Source organism: Capsicum annuum, chromosome 12, assembly GCF_002878395.1.
Source record: "Capsicum annuum cultivar UCD-10X-F1 chromosome 12, UCD10Xv1.1, whole genome shotgun sequence".
NCBI lineage: Eukaryota > Viridiplantae > Streptophyta > Magnoliopsida > Solanales > Solanaceae > Capsicum > Capsicum annuum.
In genome coordinates this window covers 176,422,211-176,433,588 of record NC_061122.1, presented here as the reverse complement: position 1 = coordinate 176,433,588, position 11,378 = coordinate 176,422,211, and the positions used below count along the sequence as shown (strand labels likewise).

At 38.0% G+C, this 11,378-nt stretch overlaps 1 pseudogene; it reads right to left on the bottom strand.

Annotated features, from left to right (window-relative positions):
- Positions 1–505: 505 nt before the first annotated feature.
- On the bottom strand, positions 506–2,964 carry LOC124889690 (annotated as a pseudogene).
- Between the last annotated feature and the right edge of the window lie 8,414 nt (positions 2,965–11,378).

The window sequence follows — 11,378 nt, the reverse complement described above, 5'->3', positions numbered from 1 at the left end:
TAAATACGTTGGTCTAATATGTGAATTTGTTACCTCTCTCGCACTAGTATTATTGACATTGACACTCCTTATTCTCAAAACCAACTGATAAATTTATTGTTTTAGAGGATACATATAAATATATATATATATATATATATATATATATGAAGGCTTTTTAAGTGTGTCCACCAAGCTTCTAGTCACATTAGTTGTTAAGTGTGTTATATGTCCAAGCTTCTAATCACTTAAGTTTTATATTGTTAAGAGGAAATTTTAACTTTCTAATGTTTGTATTCAAGAAAAAGTATGAAAAGCAAGGTATTTCACAAAACACCAACAATGTCAAATAATGTACATGAAAAAAGCAAATGAACACATGGTTCTCTCAGTAGCAAAAGAACTCAAAAACACCCTTCCCCCTTTCCCAAAGCCTGGGGCAACATAAGTTGCAGACACATCAACAATTTCATTCAACACAACTACTGGCAAAGCATGTCGCTCCCCCTCATATGTTCTTTTTATCCTAGAACCAGGCTTATAACAGAAAAGAAGCTAGTTCACATCTTCCAGCATTGCCATATTTAGATGTGCTATACTTTTGGTGCACGCCAGTAAGATTTCCAACTACTACCTTCTGATGGAAAGAAACCATTAATTTTGAGCATTCCCAGTTGTAGAAAATAAGGCATTCAATTACACATCTTTGTCTATTCGATAAAGGGATGTACATTGACAAGTATCTTTAAAAACAAAATATACTTACAAAATTTGATTCTTATCATAGCTGTTATGCTTCTCGTAGGTTGCGTTCCACTCCCTGGACACACCGAGAGTGCACTGAGCAGTAAAGACAGCTGCAGCAGTAAGCATTAATGGTGGGAATCTAAGCATTGCGTATTCAACCAGACATAGCTCGATCAAAAAGATAGACACGAGCTCTACCTAATTTAAGCAATGACAAAAAGTTGTATGAGTAGTGATTCAGATTGTTGCGTTACTTCTTCATGTGACAAAGATGTTTAACTGACCTTCTTATCAGATTGAGAGGCTTTAAGGAACTGCCGCATAAACACATAAGTTGTAGGTAGTATCATGTTGAACTGTAAGGCATTAACCATCAACTTCTCTTGTGGATAAGAAAACGATAGAAATCATTTAACGAGGAAGAACAAAATGCAGATACAAGTCCTGATAATGTAAGATTTAGGTCTTTAAACTAACCATTTCAAGCACTTCTTTCTGGCATAAGCCTTGTCAGAAATCAAAATTAGATCCTCCACTACAGGTACAGAAACGTTTTCATACTTGTAGGCAAGAAGCAAAGTTGTTATTCCAACAAGCTGAAGTTTTTTTCTAATCACTAACTGAACTGCCAGGAATCTATCGATGAGATTCATAGTCAAATACAAGGTCTCATCCATCAGTTCAAACTTCTATAAATTGGATTAGACGCTAAATGACACCTAAAATTATTAAATGACAACTAAAATTATCACATTCTTCTTCATAAAACTCAGAAATGACATGCAACAGCAAATACTACATACCTCAATCAGTCAGTCAATGAGGATGCCTCTCATCCTGTCATTGATATCAAATTATTGTTTCATATAGTTTGGAGGGATGCAGCCAGCAATTTGTACTTGAAAATGACATTAAAAGAAAAGGGTAAAAAATACACCTCCATTTCTTTCCTGATTTTCAATTTAAATTGAAACAGTAATCATCCTTGATAGAATAGCATAACAACAGAAATAGCCTAAGTATACCCTCTGTGTGTCTATATATCCTATGTTCTTCACTTATTATTTTACTGACTAAAATTGCATTCCATGTTGAAATTAGACTAGATTTTGTGAGTAATTTGGCAATATATTAAGCTTAATGAGATCCTATCCAAAAGAATTAGATAATCAATTGAAAAACATGGTAATTCTGCTAACTCTACATGCCATAATCCTAATGAGCATGTAGAACAACAACAACAAACCCAGTGTATTCCCACACAGTGGGGTAATAAGCATGTACAAGTTGTAAACAATAAAAAACTTCTAACAAACAAATAGGGAGAGTGGAGATAATATCTCTACCTCAGCCTTCTTGTATTAAGCATAGATGTCATCAATGTATTCCACTACAGCGGTTTGTTCTTTTTATCAGAACTGTCTATATCCACAACTGACCAATCTTCTGCATCTTCCATATCAATTTCCTTATCCTGAATCAAAGATTTAACACATCAATGGCAATCCACAAGAATTATATTCATAACCAAGATATATAGATCATATAACCTTACCATCTTATTAATTTTCTCCATCATTGCTTCAGTATATTTCACAAATATTGGCACGTCAGAATAACCAGTGGCCTTGTAATCTTCAGCATCAATAATTATGCAGTCTTCTATTTCATTTCTAATTGTTGCCGCTAGGATTGGTGGATTTTTTTATCTGTGGATATACAATGTTAACAGAAACTAAATTATAAAATAAACCAGGAGGGGATAGACATTGTACCTCAACTGCTGATTTCTATTGTTTGTTCGCGATTTGTGCAGCTAACTTCCTGAAATGTCAGCAACCCCATATACAAATTAAACATTACTCTACCCCACATACAAATTAAACATTACTCTATCTTCAACTCCAACTTTATAAATTCTATGGCAAAGCGTCTACTTAGTATCATGCAATCAAGAAATGATCCAAACCTTGTGATCGGTCGATGAATCGGAACAGGAGGTATCTTCTTAATAGCATTGGATTTGTTTGTACAATGAAATAAAAATAAATTTAAAATAGGTAGACAAATCAAGATTAAACTAAAAATTGAATGACCCCCTTTAGCCCTTCTAACTATACACCTGGCTCTACTAGTGAATAGAAAAGTTACAACTTTACACCAAAGTTACAAAAATAGCAGGTAGATATTAGCCAATCCAAATATAGATTAGGTTATCAAGTGATAATACCGTCTCATTCAAAGTTCCACCACAAGTTTTAAGTAAATAAAACCACCCCTTCGAATCCACAGCACAATAGCCAAACTGTAATACCTCGAGAAATTTTTCATTAAAATTTTGTGCGTAAAAGTGTTGGGTTCTAACTTCTAGAATGAATTATAAATTTTTCGTGCATAATGTCTTAGTTTATGACCCACCATTGTGTAGAGTATCAAATAATCTTTCCAACGATATATGGATCATCCAAAACGGACACTCGAGCGACGCGTTATGAACATTCCGATCGAACCGTGAATAGTAGTGAACAGTAAAACATGCAGGAAAAAGTACTGAGGCCTGGCGTATTTTTCCTCCAACTTTAAATGATCATAACTCCTTGTAAAGAATTATCTGGTATATATCAATGGAAAGCTCTGCGAGTCCTCTTTCCAATGAAATTGGTTTCATCCAATTTGTCTATCGAAACAAAAAGTTATGGTCGATCTACTTCAGCCTATCAAAAGCAAATTTTTGGGTCAACTTCAAATAATCATAACTCCTCGTACACAATAATCTGGGTGAGATACTATATATCAACGGAAAGACATGAGAGTCCTTTTTCTAATGAAATTGGTTTCATCCAATTTGGATATCGGAGTAAAACATTATGATTGATCTACTTTAGACTATCAAAACAGTCCACCAAAGGACAGATTCAAGAATTATTTAATTTTTAGGGGAGTTTTGGTCATCCCTCCTCACCCAAAATCCATCCAAACCCTATATTAAAGCCTATTAGAAGCATTATATTTTTTATTTCATCAAATTCCCTCAAAAAGAAAACCCTAAGCTCCTACATCCAACTTCAAGAACCTCCAAAGTTCACCATTAATTCTACAAATTTATTCAAGATTTCAAGTTCCTAGTTCAAGAACTCCAAGAACCATCATTCAAAGGCACGATTAACATCTTAAAAATGAGTATCAATCTAAAGTTCATCATTCAAGGTATGTGGGATTTTTCAACAAGAACTATCTTTCGTTCTTGTGCCCAAAAGTAATTTTCTTTACAAAGGCATGATTTTTATTTGATTTTTACGAATTTGAAGCATGAACCCATATCTTATGATGATTATTATGAAATCTTGATATTTATGATTTTGAAAGATGAATTTACATGTGTGGAGATATAAAGCATGAATCTTGAATGATATTTATCATGATTTTGATATTTGGGTCGTGAATTCCCATTGGAAATTGTGTTTTTTTAGAAAGTGTGTGTTATAAGCACGTTGATGTTGAATATTTAAGATATTTTGAATTATTTAACCTTTTGATCTAAATGGAGTTGTTTTGAACTCGAGTGTGAAAGAAATCCACAACGTGGTTGATTTTGATAGATAGGAAGCACTATGGCTCCCGATGTATATTTATATATTACTAAAATTATTTTGTTGTGGATTGTCTTTGAAATGATCTGAGCTAAGTCCGAGAGAAATTTTTAGCACCGAGTGGGAGGTATAAAGTGACCTTACTTCCCTAGAACTACGTGCCCCCATAGGAGTGAGCCTGAGGCTAATTTATATAGTGATCACTAGTTTCTATGGATTTGATATCGATAGTCCTAATCCGGTGGCAAGGATAGGATGGCTCTCCCCAAGGTGGGTTGTACGTTGGACTCTATGTAGCTTACATGGTTTATGTCGGTTATAAGATCTCCTAGTGTGTGTGTGTTTCCTTGTGTCTATGGTGAATGGTGAAGTGATTTGAAAGTGGAATTGTGAAAGTCATTCTTTCAAAAAATTTAAATGATATTTACATTATGAGAATTGATATTCTTGATGAACTGAAAGTGATTGACAAATTATATGATGACTCACATATATTATTGTACTTATTTCATCCTCTCATGATTATGATGATTTTATTCGTGCTATGTGAGTCTTTCATCCATCCTGCATATTTCTTATAAATATTTATGATGATGATGTTTATACAACTGCATACACCCCTATATACTCGGTCCCTTTCCATGGTACTGATCCACATCTTTGGATGTAGCCGCGTTTTCTCAAAATATAGGTTTAGGTGCTCAGTTCCAGGTTCGACAGTGATTCTTCAGGCACGTTGTTCTACATCCTCTGTTGTGGTGAGTCCTCATGTTCCGAGGGCGTGATATCTGATGTTGGTTTCACAAAATTGTTTACATTTGATAACTGAGTAGGAGTCAGTTGGGACATGTCTCAATGGCTCGCTGGTTTTATTGATTTTCTTAGAGGCTTCTCAGACTACTATAGATGTTGGGAGTTGACTAATAACTCATATTTTGTTATCTTTATGAAATTCTTTTATTCTTGGATGATGATTAAATTTGAGGGTTATTTATGGAAACCCCGTTGATTTGTGTTGAACTGAGTAAAAATGGCTCAAAGGGTTAGCTTGGGGCTACTTATAGCCTCAAGCACCGTGTAATGCTTCGGGACCTATTTTCTGGGGCGTTACAAACTTAGTATCAGAGCCTAAGGTTTTAAGGTGTCGTAGGGAGTCTGAAAAGCTACGTTAAGTAGAGTCTTGATCATTGGTGTGTAGCGCGCCACATCAATGAGAAAGAGGCTACAAGACATTTTAGGAAAAAGTGTGATTCTTTCTTTCAGAATTCTATCGTGCTTAAAGTGTCTCTCTCTGCTATTGATTTGTGCTCTCCTCTTTCAAAAATGTGCCTCCACATCGAGCAAGAAGAAATAATGATAGTCAACAACCTTAACCCGCTGACCCATTGAATGAAAATGTGTCTTATGCTGAATTTCGGGCAGCCTTTCAGGCGCTGGCCCAAATTATTACTGTAAATGTTTAGGCCAACCCGACCCTGGCTCCACAGCAGCAGGGAGGTAATTCAGCTGTTACCAGGATCCATGACTTTATGCGGATGAATCTGCCAAAATTCTATGGGTCCAAGTCTGATGAGGATCCACGGTTGTTTTTAGAGGAGGTGCAGAAGATTACTCAGGTGATGTATGTATCTGATAAACATAGTATGGATTTGGCTGTGTATAGGTTGAAAGACCTTTTTTATGACTGAGTTGTTGCTTGGAGGAAAAGTAGAGGTAAAGAAGCTATCCCTACAACTTGGCAAGAGTTCCAGGATGCATTCTTGGATAAGTTTTTCCCTTTGGAGATGAGGGAGGCAAAGGTGGAAGAGTTTATGAACCTGCGATAGGGCTCTATGACTGTTAGGGAGTACTATCTAAAGTTCAATCAGTTGGCCAAGTATGCTCCTGACTTAGTGCTGATAATCGGGCTAGTATGAGTAAGTTTGTGACTGGAGTGTCTAGTTATATGGTTAAGGAGGGTAGGTCTACTCTGCTGAATAGTGAGATAAATCTTTCTAGGCTGATGACTCATGCCCAATAGATTGAGGTAGACAAGATTAAGGAGAGATATAGAATGAGAGGAAATAAGAGAGCTAGGTCCGGCAGTACGGACAGGGTAAGACTAACTCACAGGAAGGGAGTCGCCCTCAGTATCAGGATCGTTCGTCTATGCCAGCACCGCCATCTGCTAGTGCTCCCGTGCCTAGAGGTAGGCAGGAGCAAGGTAGCAAGTCATATGCATCCAGGTCCCAGTACAGTGCTGGCAGTAAGCCAAATCGTCCCCTGTGTCCTAAGTGTGGTAGGGCTCATTTGGGTGAGTGTTGGGGTGAGAAGAGGGGTTGTTTCCGATGTGGTGACATGGGTCATAGAGTTAGAGATTATCCACAAGATGGAACAGGGCATCATGACTATCGCCCTCAGACCCAGACTCAGACTAGTAGTGCTCCAGTTCCAGTGACTCGCCCAGCCCCAGTTCAGGGCGCCTCTTCTAGCAATGCTGGCGGGCAGTGCCAGAATAGATTCTATGCTTTACCATCCCACCAGTAATAGGAGGACTCTCTCGATGTTGTTATTAGTATGCTTCGTATATTTCAGTTTGATGTATATGCTTTGTTGGATCCTGGATCCAGTTTCTGATATGTTACACCTTTGATTGCTTTGAATTTTGAAATGATTCCTGAGATTACTCCTGAGCCTATCCTAGTTTTTACCCTAGTGGATGATTCAATTGTTGCCCAGAAAGTGTATAAAAAGTATCCTGTTACCGCTCTTCATCGAGTCTTGTTGGCTGATCTGATTGAGTTAGACATGGTAGATTTTAATGTGATTCTGGGTATGGACTGGCTGTATTCTTCTTATGCCTCTATTGATTGTCGGACCCGAGTGGTCAAGTTTCAATTTCTGAGTGCATCCGTGTTTAAGTGGTCTGGGAATTCTGTATTACCCAAGAGTCATTTTATCTCCTACCTCAAAGCTAGAAAGCCTATTTCCAAGGGGTGTATTTACCATTTTATTAGAGTCAAAGACACTAAGTCTGAGACTCCAACTCTTCAGTCTGTTAACGTCGTTAATGAGTTTTCTGATGTCTTTCCGAATGATCTCCCAGGGATACCTCCTGATAGAGAGATAGAGTTTGGGATTGATCTTCTTCTCGATACTCATCCCATTTCTATTCCTCCTTATCTATGGCCCCTACAGAACTTAAGGAGTTGAAAGAGCAACTCAAAGATCTACTAGATAAGGGTTTCATAAGGCCCAGTGTTTCTCCTTGGGGTGCTCCTATGTTGTTTGTGAGAAATAAAGATGGCTCTTTGCGTATGTGCATTAATTACCGCCAACTAAATAAAGTCACCGTCAAAAATAAGTACCCCCTTCCGAGAATAGATGATTTATTTGACCAATTGCAAGGTGCAAGTTATTTCTCAAAGACAGACCTTCGTTCCGGCTATCATCAACTCAAAGTTAGGGAGTGTGACATCCCAAAAACCGCTTTCCAAACTCGTTATGGCCATTTTGAGTTTCTTATTATGTCTTTCGGGTTAACTAATGCCCCAGCAGCTTTCATAGACCTCATGAATCAAGTGTTCAGACCATATCTGGATATGTTTGTCATAGTGTTCATCGATGATATACTGGTGTACTCCCGTAGTGAGGATGAACATTTTGATCATCTCCGAACTGTCTTGCAAAACCTTAGAGATCATAAGTTGTTTGGCAAGTTCAGTAAGTGTGAGTTTTGGCTATGGTCAGTTACTTTTCTGGGTCATATTATTTCTTTCGAGGGTATTAGAGTTGATCCCCAAAAGACCGAAGTCGTTAGAAATTGGCCTAGACCTATTTCTACGACTGATATCTGAAGTTTCTTGGGTTTAGCTGGATATTACCACCATTTTGTTGAGGGTTTCTCCTCTATAGAGTCTCCTATGACTCGGTTGACCCAAAAGAAAGTGAAGTTCTTGTGGTCTGAATCTTGTGAAAAGAGTTTTTAGGAGTTGAAGACTCGACTCACTTCAGCCCCTGTTTTGACTTTGCCTGATGGTGTTGATGGTTTTGTGGTGTACTGTGATGCTTTGAGAGTTGGGTTGGGTTACGTATTGATGTAGAAGGGTAAGGTGATAGCTTATGCTTCTAGACAGTTGAAACCCCATGAGAAAAATTATCCCACCCATGACCTTGAGTTGGCTGTTGTTGTGTTTACCTTGAAAATTTGGAGACACTATTTGTATGGTGTTTATGTTGATGTTTTCACTGATCATAAGAGTCTGCAGTATGTGTTTACCCAGAGAGAATTAAATCTTAGGCAGAGACGATGGTTAGAATTGTTAAAGGACTATGATATGAGTGTGTTGTACCATCCGGGCAAGGCCAATGTTGTGGTGGATGCCCTAAGTAGAGTGTATGGTAGAAGGTAAGAAAGAGTTGGCTCGTGATGTACATCGTTTGGCTAGGTTGGGGGTTAGGTTGTTTGAATCTATTGAAGGTAGTATAGGGGTTCAGAGTAGTTCCGAATCCTCCTTGGTTTCGGAAGTGAAAGAAAAGCAATACTTATAAGCTAGTTTGGTCAGACTGAAGGAGTCAATCAAGGACCAAAAAGTAAAGGTTTTCTCCTAAGGGGGAGATGGTGTGTTGAGATTTCAAAGTAGATTATGTGTCCGAATATTGATGATCTGAGACAGAGGATTATGGTTAAAGCGCACGGGGCGCGATATTCTATTCATCGTGGTGCCACCAAGATGTACCGAGACTTGCGGGAAATCTATTAGTGTAGTGGCATAAAGAAAGATATAGCAGCGTTTGTAGCTAAGTATGCAACATGCCAACAGGTTAAGGTTGAATACCAAAGACCTGGTGGTATGATGCAAGAGTTTAGTATTCCTACCTGGAAGTGGGAAGAGATAACTATGGGCTTCATGATTGGTTTACCTCCTTACCGACGCCATTATGATTCTATTTGGGTTGTGGTTGATAAATTGACTAAGTCTGCTCATTTCTTGCCTGTTCATACTTCATATACTGCTGAGGATTACGCTAGATTATATATCCGAGAGCCAGTCAGACTGCATGGAGTTCCCTTGTCTATCATTTTGGATAGGGGTACTTATTTCACTTTGAAATTTTGGAAATCTTTTCAGAAGGGTCTTGGTACCCAAGTGCTTTTAAGTTCTGCTTTTCATCCACAAATCGATGGTCAGGCTGAGCGGACCATCTAGACCTTAGAGGATATGTTGAGAGCTTATGCAATTGACTTTAAAGGAAGTTGGGATGATCACTTACCGTTTATAGAGTTTGTTTACAATAACAGTTTCCACTCTAGTATTGGCATTGCTCCTTTTGAAGCCTTATATGAGAGGAAGTGTAGATCACCCATAGGTTGGTTCGAGGTGGGTGAAGCGGCTATGAGTGGTCCTGATTCGGTATTTGAGGCTATGGAAAAATTTAAGTTGATTAGGAAAAGGTTGAAAACTACACAGAGTCGTCAGAAATCATATGCGGATGTTAGAAGGAGAGACCTTGAGTTTGAAGTTGATGACCTAGCGTATCTGAAAATTTCACCTATGAGGGGGGTGAAGAGATTCGGAAAGAAGGGGAAGCTTAGTGCCTGTTATGTTGGTCCTTACAAAATTCTTAGCTGTGTTGGTAAGGTAGCTTATGAGGTCAAGTTGCCTTCCGAGTTGTCCTCTGTTCATCCAATATTCCATGTCTCCATGCTTGGAAAGCATATTAGCGATGTTGTGGTAGTGGATTCCTCTGTGAGTACTGGTATTCAAGAAAATCTTTCTTTTGATGAGATTCCTGTTGAGATTCTTGATTCCAGTGTCCGAAGACTAGGGAACAAAGAAGTTCCCTTGGTCAAGGTGTTGTGGTGAAACCAATCTGTTGAGGGTGCAACTTGGGAAGCTGAGGCGGATATGCGATCCAAGTACCCGCACCTATTTTCTGCGAACTCCGATCAAGCCGAAGGTACCGTTCTTTCCTAAATCATGCACTTTTGATAAAAGTTACAGTAGTTCAACTGTCATTTATTATGTGTTCAGCTGTAGTTTCTTGAATTTATGCATTCTATGTTGCATTCGGAGTGAGAAACGATGTGGTGATGAGTCTACAGTATGGTTTCGGCTGTATGCACTATTCCCTATCTCATCTTGGCATGTCTAGTGTTATTCGAGGATGAATGTTTCCAAGGGGGGGATGATGTAATACCCCGGGAAATTTTTCGTTGAAATTTTAAGCGTAAACGTGTTGGGTTCTATCTTCTAGAATAAATTATAAATTTTTCATGCAGAATGTCTTAAATTATAACCCACCATTGCGTAGATTATTGAATAATATTTCCAATGATATGTGGATCATCCAAAACGGACACCCGAGCGACGAGTTATGAACATTCCGATCGAACCGTGAATAGTAGTGAACAGTAAAACGTGCAGGAAAAAGTACTGAGGCCTGGCGTATTTTTGCTCTAACTTTAAATGATTATAACTCCTTGTACACAATGATCTGAGTGATCTACTATATATCAACGGAAAGCTCTGCGAGTCCTCTTTCCAATGAAATTGGTTTCATCCAATTTGTCTATCGAAGCAAAAATTTATGGTCGATCTACTTCAACCTATCAAAAGAAAATTTTTGGGTCAATTTCAAACGATCATAACTCCTCTTACATAATGATCTGGGTGAGATACTATATATCAACGGAAAGATATGAGAGTCCTCTTTCTAATGAAATTGGTTTCATCCAATTCAGATATCAAAGTAAAACGTTACGGTTGATCTACTTCAGACTATCAAACAGTCCACCAAATGACAGATTCGAGAATTATTTGATTTTTAGGGGAGTTTTGGCCATTCCTCCTCACCCAAAATCCATCCAAACCCTATATTAAAGCCTATTAGAAGCATTATATGTTATATTTCATCAAATTTCCTCAAAAAGAAAACCCTAAGCTCCTACATCCAACTTCAAGAACCTCCAAAGTTCACCATTAATTCTACAAATTTATTCAAGATTTCAAGTTCCTAGTTCAAGAACTCCAAGAACCATCATTCAAAGGCACGATTAATATCTCAAAAATGAGTATCAAT